Source organism: Halyomorpha halys, unplaced genomic scaffold (assembly GCF_000696795.3).
Source record: "Halyomorpha halys isolate HHAL.00 unplaced genomic scaffold, Hhal_1.1 Scaffold390.1, whole genome shotgun sequence".
NCBI classification, from domain to species: Eukaryota; Metazoa; Arthropoda; class Insecta; order Hemiptera; family Pentatomidae; genus Halyomorpha; species Halyomorpha halys.
This window is the reverse complement of record NW_027112043.1, coordinates 1,084,121-1,096,449: the sequence shown is the minus strand read 5'-3', so window position 1 is coordinate 1,096,449 and position 12,329 is coordinate 1,084,121. Positions and strand designations below refer to the sequence as shown.

The window sequence follows — 12,329 nt, the reverse complement described above, 5'->3', positions numbered from 1 at the left end:
ATATAAACACCCACACATATATATATAAACATGTGTGTGTTTATGTATGTTTGTATAAAACCCGTTATTAGTACTTCAAAATCCGCTTGCGGAATCAATTCGTTCAACCTCAAAGCTTCGGACTCCGTCGTAGATTTCTTCAGCATTCCGACACTGATATTCTACCTACTTTAAAAAAAATAACCAATTAAAAATAGAATTTAAAAACAATAATTTTTAAAAAATATTTCGCCAATTTTATCCTTTTTTTAATATGAAAGCAATCCACAATGCATTCATAATAATGCCGATAGGACGATTCAATATCCCATATATTTCTAATAACATTATATTCTAAAATTGAAGTTAACAGATAATATAATAATAATAATTCTGGATTTTCTTTTTAGGAAGTCTGGTAAGTCAATTTCAATTAATTTTTTGAGGTTAAAAAACTTGAATATATTTTATTCTATATTATTTCACTATTGTTGCACAACGTTTCGGGACTATTGTCCCATATTCATGTACTTTAATAAACCTACAAATAATAATTCACATTAACAACAATTCTCATCCATGTGTATTTGTAATTCATACAATTATATTTAGCTCATCTTTTGTCAAACTTTTACATTATTTACATGGCTGAAAAAGAGGTAGTATACAATATAAAGCAATGTTTGTGCTACAGTGAGAGGAAAATGCACCAATAGGAAAGGATAATCAAACAATACAGTGTGAAACAATTTTTTTCAGCCATGTAAATAATGATGTGATTTCCATAGTGAAATAAAAAGTTTGACAAAAGATGAGCTAAATATAATTGTATGAATTACAAATACACATGGATGAGAATAATTATTAATGTGAATTATTATTTGTAGGTTTATTAAAGTACATGAATAAGGGACAATAGTCCCGAAACGTTGTGCTATAATAATGATAATATAAAATAAAATATAGTCAAATTTTGGAAGTTTTTAACCTCAAAAAATTTATTAAAAATAACAATAATAATTAATATACAAAAATAAATAGATGATTGAAAATAACTTAAATAGTAAAAATACAAAAATTAATTTTAAAAAATACAAATACATTAATTATTAAAGAATTATCAAAGAATATATTAAAGAATTATTTTTTTGCCACAGAATTTCCATGGAATTTCCTTGGCCTCCTCCTTTTTGGAAAAAAATTTTAACTGTTATAGACATTACAAACGTTTGTACAAAAATGTATCCAATATTTGCCGGCTTTTAAAAAAGTCTATATAGAATGTAATTTTAAATGATAAAAATAAATAAGGCAATACCAATTGCAATAATTTATTGTTAAAGTAAATAAATGTGTATAAAATATATAACAAACACTGAGTCAAAGTATAGGAAAGATGAGCAGTCAAATAACATGAAGGATTACCTCATCGGAAAATAACCGACCCAGCCACAGGCTGTCCGGTGTAATCAGCTTTAAATAACAATCAACCCGCTTTAGCAACGTCCATTTGGACTTTGTGATTAAAGACAATTAGCCTACCGAACCGTGAAGTAATCCTATAACATGATGGATTCGGTAAACAACATACCAAATCCATTCTGGTTAACTGTTAAGTTCAATTAATAAATCAGGTATTGGTCAATTTTCTCATCTCGTGGGTGTTATTATGTTTAAAATATGTAGGCTGCTATCTCAAATAAAATTATTATGGTAGTTTTTTCAATGAGCTAATTCCATCAATGGAAGGTCGGAATTTTACTTAAAAATATAATCCTAACAAAAAACTGGGGAGAAACTAATGTAAATGGAGAAGCGAAACGAAAAAAAAATCATTAAAAAAGAAATAAAAAGCAGGATTCGTAATCATACAAAGGCTTTGAATTAACGTCAGATGATCTAAGACACTCTCGTAATTTTCATGTCAGAAGTATATTCTAGAAATTTGACCACACCCCCGAACCATCTTCTTCTCGTACAAATAATAAAATAATACAGTGGATTTATTAACTTTTGAAAGAATAATACTCAATTAAATTGACAAAATAACTCCCAAAGAGGCATCTTATTGAAGTACAATTAATACACTAAGTACGTTTATTCATAGTTGGATCACATTCAAGATTTATAACACACTAAGGCAGATTACTTTTGCCTAAAATAATGTGAGGCATGCTATGCGAGGAGCTGGTGTACAACAAAATAGGTTTCATATAATTTATGATTCATTCCTCTGGATATTAATTAAATATTTAATGGAGCAGTTATTAACTTATAAAGAGAAGCGAATCACTACTATTTTAAACCTCTACATTTTTAGATGGCAATAATCAATAAAACAAAGGCAAATCTGTTCAAATTAGCACAGTTTAGATGAAGATTCCTAATCAAAACAATAAGCCATGGTAACATCTCCACGCCAGTTGGCCGATCGTTCTTTAGTAGTTTGCGGTTTTATCATCAAAATAGTATAGTGAGTCTGCCATTTTTGGGTTGTTCCAAGACTAGTTTCGACTAGCGTTCAGTAATATGGGCTAATTAGAAGAGAAAAAAAACTTTAAACCGATTTAATAACCTTTTTTTGAAAATACTTCTTTGATCATCGATCACTTTAAAGAGCCATAAACAAATTTAAAATGTCCTAATCTCTTTTTTATAATTTGAGCTTTTAAGTGCAAAAGAAATGTGCCAGGTTTGTTGAGTAAGATAAATAAATGATTACATTAATGAAATACTTAATTAAAATTTATTCAACAAAAGAATATTTTTAATACTAAGACACTTAATGGTATCATATTTGTTTTATCGTTTACAAAAAGAACTAACAAATATACTGATCAAAAAGAAATATTGGACTGAGTACTTTCTTACTTCTATGATTTTCAATAACTTATTTTGATTCACCAAATTACCATATCTGCCGGTAGTTTTTCTTAACTCCACTTAATGACCGATCTATTATATTACGATTAGAATTAAATATACATATATGTGTGTGTGTGTGTGTGTGTGTGTGTGTATGTTTAATTATATATATTATTTGTTTAGATATATTAGATCATTATTTTTATCGCATTCTTATATCATTTTGTTTTATTGTATCCTTTAGCTGCTCTTTAGTTTTATTTTTTATATTCTTTATATTAGATATCACGTTACATATTTTATATATTATTGTATGTAGTATAATATTATATATTTTTTTTATATTGTGTTATTGTTAATCAAGTTCGATCCATATTTATTACGAATTCAGGAGCTCATTATTATTAGTCTACTAATTGTAAATATTTGTAAATTGTATTGTAATATTGTATCATTATTATTACTTCATATATCATTCAATTACTTTTTTTTATTTTGCTTTAATTTCATTTTAATTTTATGGATTTAGTAGTAAATTGTTAACTGAATATATCATAGTAGCCTCCACAGCGCCCTAATAATTAAAAGTATAAATAATAAAGTTCATTTATGTCCATCATTTCTATGTTGTTTTGGCAACGTACGATAGATGTTGTCATCTGGTCTGATCATACTGGATGCTGTTTTCTGATTACATAAAATAGTGAGAATTAAAATATTTCTTCAAATATGTGCGGAACAAAATTTAGTCCATAACAAAAGTATTTATAACATAAAACTGATAGAAAAATTAATATAATATAAATTTATGGTAACAAGACCACAGAAAAGAAGAACGTTAATTATTTCTTAATGGTTCACCCACTATAATCATAAATGGATACTTTTCAAACATTCGCATTAGTACGCTAGGTTTTTGAAAAAATAATCACATGTCTTTAATATCAAAGAAACGCAACCCACAAGAATTTAGAAGCTTAGAACAAAAAGCGTTCGATATAAATTTTAAATATTTCAATTATAAAATAGTATAAAACCTAAACTGCTTATGCAGAAGGCAGAATAAAAGAAGGCTGGACTTTGAGCTTCGTATTAGAATAGCTCCTTCTTAAATGAAAGGATATTTAAAGAGAATTTTTAGAGGAAAACAACAAAGGAAAAGTCATTTTTCCTCCTTTACAAGAAAATACGACAGCATAATGCTTATACTTAAGGTAAAAGCAAATGGAAAATTAAAGGCACTCGCTTGAAAACATACTGAAAATATGTTACATATCTTATACTACTACAACGAATTAAGCATTATATATCACAGAGAAAAACTATCCAATTTTTTTTTTTTCAACTGACATTGGCACTAAAAGCTTAAGACCTTCTCATATATATGAGAAATCTTTAGATTCTCAATTGTTCGTATAATATTCGTATAACCCCAATCGGACTCGGAGAAATAACCAAAGAAATATTCTTCTATATGCTCTTAGGTATCATTTTTATGTCTATTCTTCCATAAATTAGGAATATTGGAAGATTGTGTATATCAATCTACAACGATATCGTTTTTCAACTCAAAAAGCGATATAAAATGAGCTTTTGCTGTCTTAAGTTCGATGGGGATTCTCTTGCTTTGGTTTGGGATCTTCACATCTCGGACCAATTTGTTTCTACAAATATAATACTTGCTCTGGACCAAATCGTATCACACTGCTTGTGCCTTCTTTCTTTGCTTGCTCTTTGGGTATTGCTAGCCTTCCTTCTTCCTTATTCTTATCTCGATATTATTTTTCCTACTCATTACATAGAAGCTTGAACTTGGGGTACAATTACGATCTAACAAAAAATTGTTCTGAAGATGGAAATCGTAACCAAAACGTTAACGTTCTTAAGGTATTGGTTTAACCCAGAGCTTCCCAATCTTATTCGGTTTGCGGCTCCCTAAATAAACGGAATTTTTCCATGGCGCCCTCAATACATCAGATTTTTTTTTAATTTTTGACTTTCTTCAAAAAATTTCCTTTTTAAAAGCGATTACCCATATAACAGCAAAACATTTAAAATAGATACTTATTATTTGCATACTAAAGCATGAGTGGGGAAGCCGTGCTTGGGCACTAGCCGTTTCAACAGATGCGAATTGGAAACAATTAAAGACTCGGAAGTTTCTAAATTTTTGGAATTTTGTCAGCATACACGATTGTTAGCGCAATAATTTGAGGTTTGAAATTCAAAAAAAAAATGCCAATTGTTTCATTGAATATTTCGCGGCGCCCCAGGAGGCCGCTGCGCACACTTTGGGAATCACTGGTTTAACCAAAAGAGGATATGAAGGAAGTCTAGTTGCCAGGAAATTAAATTGGATCGGAAACAACTTTAAAAAAAAAAATTAAAAGAAAATCATATTGATTTCGTAATTTAATCACTAATTGTTTTAGCAACTTATTCCTAATTAACATTAATTATGTTATTAATTACTAATTAAAGTTAATTAGGTTACTTTTACCGTCCTCTGCCAAATCATCTAAATTATCAAGCAATGATATTTTTACATCCTACATGTTTCATATAGTAATATGGAAAAGATAATGGTTTTGTTTTAAACCAAAAACTTCACGAAATAAAACAATTCTTCTGCCAATTATGATAATCTATTCCTGTCTTCAGGAATAATTTCAATATCTAAAAATTTGTCTAAAATATATATCATAAAAACCATTTGTTAGTAGATGAATAATTAACCCCTCGGAACGCATATTGAGAATCAGAGTCACTACAAAAAATCTATTTTCGAATTAAAAACAACTGATCAACATATTTTGTTCGCAATTTCTAATAAACAGATTAAAAATTGGAAGAAATTTGTTTTTAAAAAATATTCCCGTACCTTGATTAATCACACAGTTTTGGTTTAAGTTAGAAACCATATTTTCTCCATATGATGGATTTTTGACTTTATGAAGATTGAGTCTCAACTCATTTCGCGAAATAATCATAATTGAACATGATCAACTACATATCTATTCTAACATTATTAATCTCACTACTTTCTCATTTTTTTTTTTAATATAATGTTTTAAAGAATAAGCAAATTTACTATTTTCAAAATGAGAAAAATCATAAGCGAGTAATAAGGTTTATTAACCTTGGTTGAATGTCTACGGTTTTATTTTTCAGAACTGACCGGAATTCAGCACACAAGGAAGTGGTTAGAGGTAGAGCTACTTTGGCCAACCGACTTCCAGTGGCTTCCTTGTTGACACCTCCCCAACTTAGTACAGTAGTTGGAACAGCGATAGGACCCCAAACCTTTTGTTGAACTGGAAAATCGTGACTTACTTATTTCTTAAATCGATACAAGAAAATTTCAATGATTCCAGAACCACACCCCCCCTCTCCAAAAAAAAGGTAAACCGGCATTATAGAGAATAAAATCTGATCAAACTAAATGTTTCTAATTCACTATTATAATTTCCATAATTAATTTTAAAATTTTAACATAGATCTTCTAATTACAAGAAGTTACGTAAGGTTCAGACAATAAAAATTAATAATATATCAGAACGAACAGTCAAAGCAATTTTGACTAATTATTGTAGCTCTAGGATTTAAGAAATGGTTGACAATCATACTAAAAATGATATTTATAATCGGATTCAGTAATATTGTTTTTAAATAAAGATGTTGGAAACCCTTACCAATCGGTGCCTGTAACTTGATTGGGCCAAATGTGTGACAAACTTGAATTTTTTTTTTTTTTTAATAATTTATTTATTGATATTTACAACTGTATACACGTACATACAACAAGTAAATTTGCTGTAGGTGACATAGTGACATGATCAAAATCTGTATAAAACATTAAAAAAAAGAAAAAAAAATGAAAAACGAGCCTTATTAATATTAGTTTATCAGTATATTTTATTATTATATTCGGAAACATACAAATTTTTATTGCATAAAAATATTTAAATTATTGAAACGTAAAATTGAATAATCATAAAGTAAATTAGCTAATCATAAAAACCTGAATGAACTTGCTGAAATGGAAACACATTTAATTTCAATTTAGAGGTTAATTTTGACATAATGACGTTAGACCGTTTATTTTTCGTAAATCTTTATCTCTCATGGACATAATTTTTTCATTGAATTTCTTCTTAAATTTTTCTGTATATTTGACTCAATGATGATTTGAATAAATTTATTTCAGTACTTTTTTTTTACTTCGTCGGCATTTTGGTCCTACAAAAACTTGGTTCAACAAACCATCTAATTCTTCCCGCATCCAATCCTTACAATCCAAAATCTTACATAAAATCCTTGATGCTTCTTATTACGTAACAAACAAACTCATCCACAAAGACCTTAACATCCTATTCGTTGCAGCTTTGGCCCAAAACAGATATGCGTATTTTCATTCCAAACTCCTTAACCATCCTAACCCATTAATTCTTAATCTTTCATCCTTAAAAATCCCTAATAATCCTCCGAGGCGTCTGAAAAGAAGATGGCCACGGGACCTTCTAATTTAAATTAATGTTTGAAGTACCACCAATGGGTAGTTCCTTCCCAAGATTTTCAAGTGTATATGAAACATACAACATATTTACCTATTGTATTATTTTGTACAGTTGTAAATTGCATTAAATAAATAATTAAAAAAAAAAAATTTCATCATGTCAAATAGGTGTTACAAATCTTCATTTTCAAAAACAATTTACCTCTATTCACGATATGATCCGATAATTTGTTTTCATATAATTTTCCTGAAGTGGATATATTGATTTTTCATGAAATAATCCAACATTGTAGACGATGAGCTTATATTGTAGTCTGATTTTTGTTATTCCTGTGTTATTTTGGTTACTATAGCATTTCCACTAGTTATTACACTATCTTTTTGGGTTAATTACTTAGATTATTCTTTTTAAAAACTGCGGACTTTTTAAAAAGCTAGGTCCGGCGAGGTGTCTGAAAAGAAGATGGCCACAGGACCTTCTAATTTAAATTAATGCCTGAAGTACCACCAACGGGTGGTTCCTTCCCAAGATTTTCAAGTGTAAATGAAACATTCAACAGATTTACTTATTGTATTTATTATTTGTACAGTTGTCAATTACATTAAATAAATAAAATACTTGGAAGAATTGTAGAAATATCATACTTTGTTCAGAAAATATAGTAGGTAGTTACTGTAAACAACTATGCCATCGAAAATATTTTTGAGACTTTTGTTGACGTAAATACTCATATCCACGAACCTAGCGGATACATTAATTTCATAATAAACAAATTTATAAAGAACATGAGACAGAATTTTACTAAACTGCACTTGCATGGTTATCAAGGTATGAGGCTTGAGAGACACCAAGGGATCGAAACCTACGAAAATTCTTGACAAAGTTACATGCCTACACTCACCTTCCATTATCATATAGGATTACACTTTACCCGACGTTATGAAGTCTACGATATAAAAATGGAACCATGTTTGAACAAGATTTTCCGAGTCATCGATCTTCTATATATCCGATCGGGAATCGAATCTTTGATTTGAGTATACTGGAAGAATCGAGCCATCAAATAACTCGCAGGAAAGAATCACGAATTATTTTATTTTTACTCAATTTATTGAGATATCATTATCATCAAATATTATATATATATAGTCGATTACTGTGTTAATCAAGGAGTGGTCAAAGCATTAGTTGCTGCCCTACTACTCTGCTTTGTCCTGGTTTATTAGTTATAATTACCAGAGAATCATCTATCTACTTTCACAATCAAAGACAAGAACCACAAATAATATACAAGAGTAAAATCAAACACACATATATACATATTTCTTTGAAAGTTCCATGAAAACGATGTATATTTCTTTTTTCAAACATAATCTATCTGCACATTCTCTTGAAATGAAAGTAAAAAAAAAAATATTAAAACTATATCAAAACAGAAATATTTATTCAATATGAATCTAGACCAAAATAAAAACAAATTAGGCGTTTATAATTTTTAATTGATTTGAAATTACTACCTTATCATATAGGGAACTAGTTAGCTCATGGGTAAGGCGCTGTGATACTAACTTCTGCCTCTAATCTGACTGTGGCATCATTTTTTTCTGTAACTGTAAACGTAAGTCAACCCTGCCCCTGAAAACCTGGCGGTTGAAAACACTACTTGGAAGGTGAATACTTTCTCTTCCCTTACTAGCACTTCTGCGACTTTCAATACCACTGATGTGCCACACGGAGCAATGTGAAACCTATGTCACTGGAGCAAGGCTAATCCTTAAGTAGCAAAGAAACCCTCTTCTACATTACTGGTTGTGAATACCCATCTGATATTACACAAATTAAGGAAAAGATAATTACTATTAGAACGAGGGATATACAGAACTTAAAACGTGACGGCGGAAATTCTCTCCTTTATTTTAGGCAATTAATCATTAATAAATGAATCAATACAAAAAAATGAATACAAGTACTTCATATTAATTAGCTGATTTAACTATAAGGAAAATCAAGTTAATTGGATCCTAAAATTTCATTACTTCAACTTTTAATAGAGCACACGCCCGTATTTCTTCGTAAATTCCTTCCACATTTTTACAAATAGTTGATCTTTTATTACAAAACTGTTTTCCTGATTTCCAGATTGCCAGTTCATGGTTTTTCTTTACCAAAAATAAATGTTATATATTTTGTCAACATTTCTACTTGCCCCTAAAAATTGAATTAATTGGTAATTAATTAATTAAACCACTTCTTGATTTACTATGTAGTTATGTTGGAAAAAGGCGGGATAATTTGCATTAAAAAAACAACTCAAATTTATGTGGCAATTTTTTTTCTATTTTCAAAATACTTATTATGGTATCAAATTATAACCAGAGTTTTCTATTTTTTCCTGGTAATTTAAAACGAAATACTCCATTTGCCCTAAATTTACAGTTACTTCCGTTTACTTCATATCATTATTTATATATGAAATTAAATGGTGGTGCGCTCGGTTGTCAAATATGTTACCTTTACGTTTACTGTGAAGTTTTTGGCATTACCGGACTGTTTGGAACTCACTTTATTCATATTTTAAAAAAAAGAGGAAATTTGAGTTCTTAAAAGAATAATATTGGTAAAAAGCAATGATAAATCACTTCAGTTCATCAAACATTGGCTTCAGTTTTCAATTTTTCCTTTAGCATGTTTTAAGACCGGCTGGCTTATTTGTGTTTTTAGTTCTTTGATGCGGCTTCTTTTAAACCATTTAATCATGTATATATTAGAAACACTTTTTTCCTTATCTTTTATTAATATTATTTGTAAATATCGATTATTCTATCCTTTCTATATGCTTGTTTTCTAATTATTTATTTATTCATAATATTGTAGGTTCATGGATATTGTTCTTTAAATTATATTACTCATTAATGTGTATATTTAATAAATAATTAAGAAAATATTTTATTAATTTGTTAAATCTCTGAAAATATTCCATATCTAATTTATCAATATAGCTTCCTTCCAACAGGATTACAAAGACTGAAAAGTTACAACGTCGATATAATCTCAAAAAGTACGAATCATGTAGATCAGATTAATTTTTTTTTTCACCATAGTTCATTAAATACATTTTATTCACAATTTTTTTTTTTACATTCCATTTTTTCCCCATAGAATCTTCAATCATCGATTCTTCCAGCATGTAGGTAGATTTTATGCAAATTTTATAAAATTAAGGTATCTGGAAACCATTTGTTGTCTAAACCGATACTAAAAAAATGAGTATACAAATAATATTATTTAACTAAACTGCATACTAAACTGTAATAACTAAACTGTAATAAATAAAATACGCTTGTAATATAATAATTACAATTATTATCTGATAGATATTACATCTAATTTTCAGTAAAATATGAATAATTAAATTATAATAAAATTATTTACTTCAAATTTGATAAAAATATCTATTCGTAATAATATCTAAATAGTTCAAAATATTTGTTATTTTCATCCTTCATTAATGATTGATGCACTTGACATGAAATGACAATTGAAATATAATTTATAAATAATGCACATCAGAAGAACAAAAACAATAGATCGATCATTTCATTCTATTAAAGAACATGCCAATTTAGTTTAATCCCATGTGCCAAGACATAGATTGATCAGATATCCGCACCCATTAATGAATCTACATGTTTATTCTTTATGTAAACCTAGAAGCAATAAACATATCCGAAATGGTTTTGTGTACGAATCTGTGCACTCTAAAAACCACAATTTTGAAGCCGTTGGGCGGCTGCCGTTCCGATAGTATGAATTTTTAAAATAAAAATTCATTTAACATTTACTATACTTAAATAATTTATCTAAATTAATATTCGTAGCAGCGTTGAATACTTACATACGCAATGGTGGGGAAAATATGGCCGGAAGCGCGGTCAGTATAATAATAATGAAAACATTACTTTATTAGTGCCGACGTTTCGGCCTAAATTTCTGACCTTCATCAGAGTTGACTTCATTTGGATTTTCCACAACTAGCTTGTACTCTAATTATTATCTGATTTTATGTTCTTCTATAGTAACTTGTCTTCTACGCTTGTTAGCCCTTGAAACAGTAGCAATCATGTTATATAAATATTAAAAAAAAAAAAGAAGGAATTAATTTTCAAAATTTCAATAATTTCGAGCATCTTCCGTTACGGCTTCATCCGCCCTCTTAAATAAGGAACTTGGAAAATTTGAATGAACAATGTTTTTAATTTAATATTTTTTAATATTTAAGTCCTGATATTCCAGAAAATTTTTGCAAGAAAAATAAGTAAGTGTACAAAACCTCTAAATATGTTATATCATTATCTGTCTCCCGTTGATTTTTTGGATTTATTAATAGTTATTTTTTCCCTAAGAGATTAAATTTTTGGCAGCCCAGTAAAGTCTATCGAATAAGGGTCAAATCTAATAAAGTAACAGTAATGAATCTGCTCTTATGTACATCACCATATTATTTTCTGGACTGATCGGCTTTTGTCGTAACTGCTCCGTTCCTGGCTCTCAGTAGGATGTAAATCCTTTCTCAATAAACAGTTTACCAAGTGCAAAAAGATTTTTTTAAATCGGACTAGTAGTTCCTGAAATAGGTGCATTCAAACGTATTCTTAAGCTTTATATTTTAGCTGCATATTATCTTTATCTTTATCTTTTTATCTTTATCTATTATCTTTATTTTATTATCATGATAAAACTACCGGTGACCATTAAGATGATTTAGTAAACATTTGGAACGGTAATATCCGCGGTTAACGGTTTCAAACGAAGAGCTATATATCTTTTATATATCTTTTTTTTTTTTATTTTGAAATAATGTTTATTGAACAAGGACAATAATAATTAGTCTTTGAAGTATTCATTCATATCATATATAAAGAAAATAAATTTAAATGATAAAAATAGTAATCACAAAATTAATAACAT

At 28.6% G+C, this 12,329-nt stretch overlaps 1 long non-coding RNA gene across 1 annotated transcript in view; it reads right to left on the bottom strand.

Annotated features, from left to right (window-relative positions):
* Positions 1–69: 69 nt before the first annotated feature.
* Positions 70–12,329, bottom strand: part of LOC106682138 (uncharacterized) — a 50,499-nt gene continuing 38,239 nt past the window's right edge. Inside the window, exons 3-4 of the long non-coding RNA XR_001343373.2 lie at positions 11,257–11,463; positions 70–168 (exon numbers count right to left, since the gene is read on the bottom strand). This is a non-coding gene — a long non-coding RNA (uncharacterized lncRNA). The remainder of the gene's footprint in view (positions 169–11,256; positions 11,464–12,329) is intronic.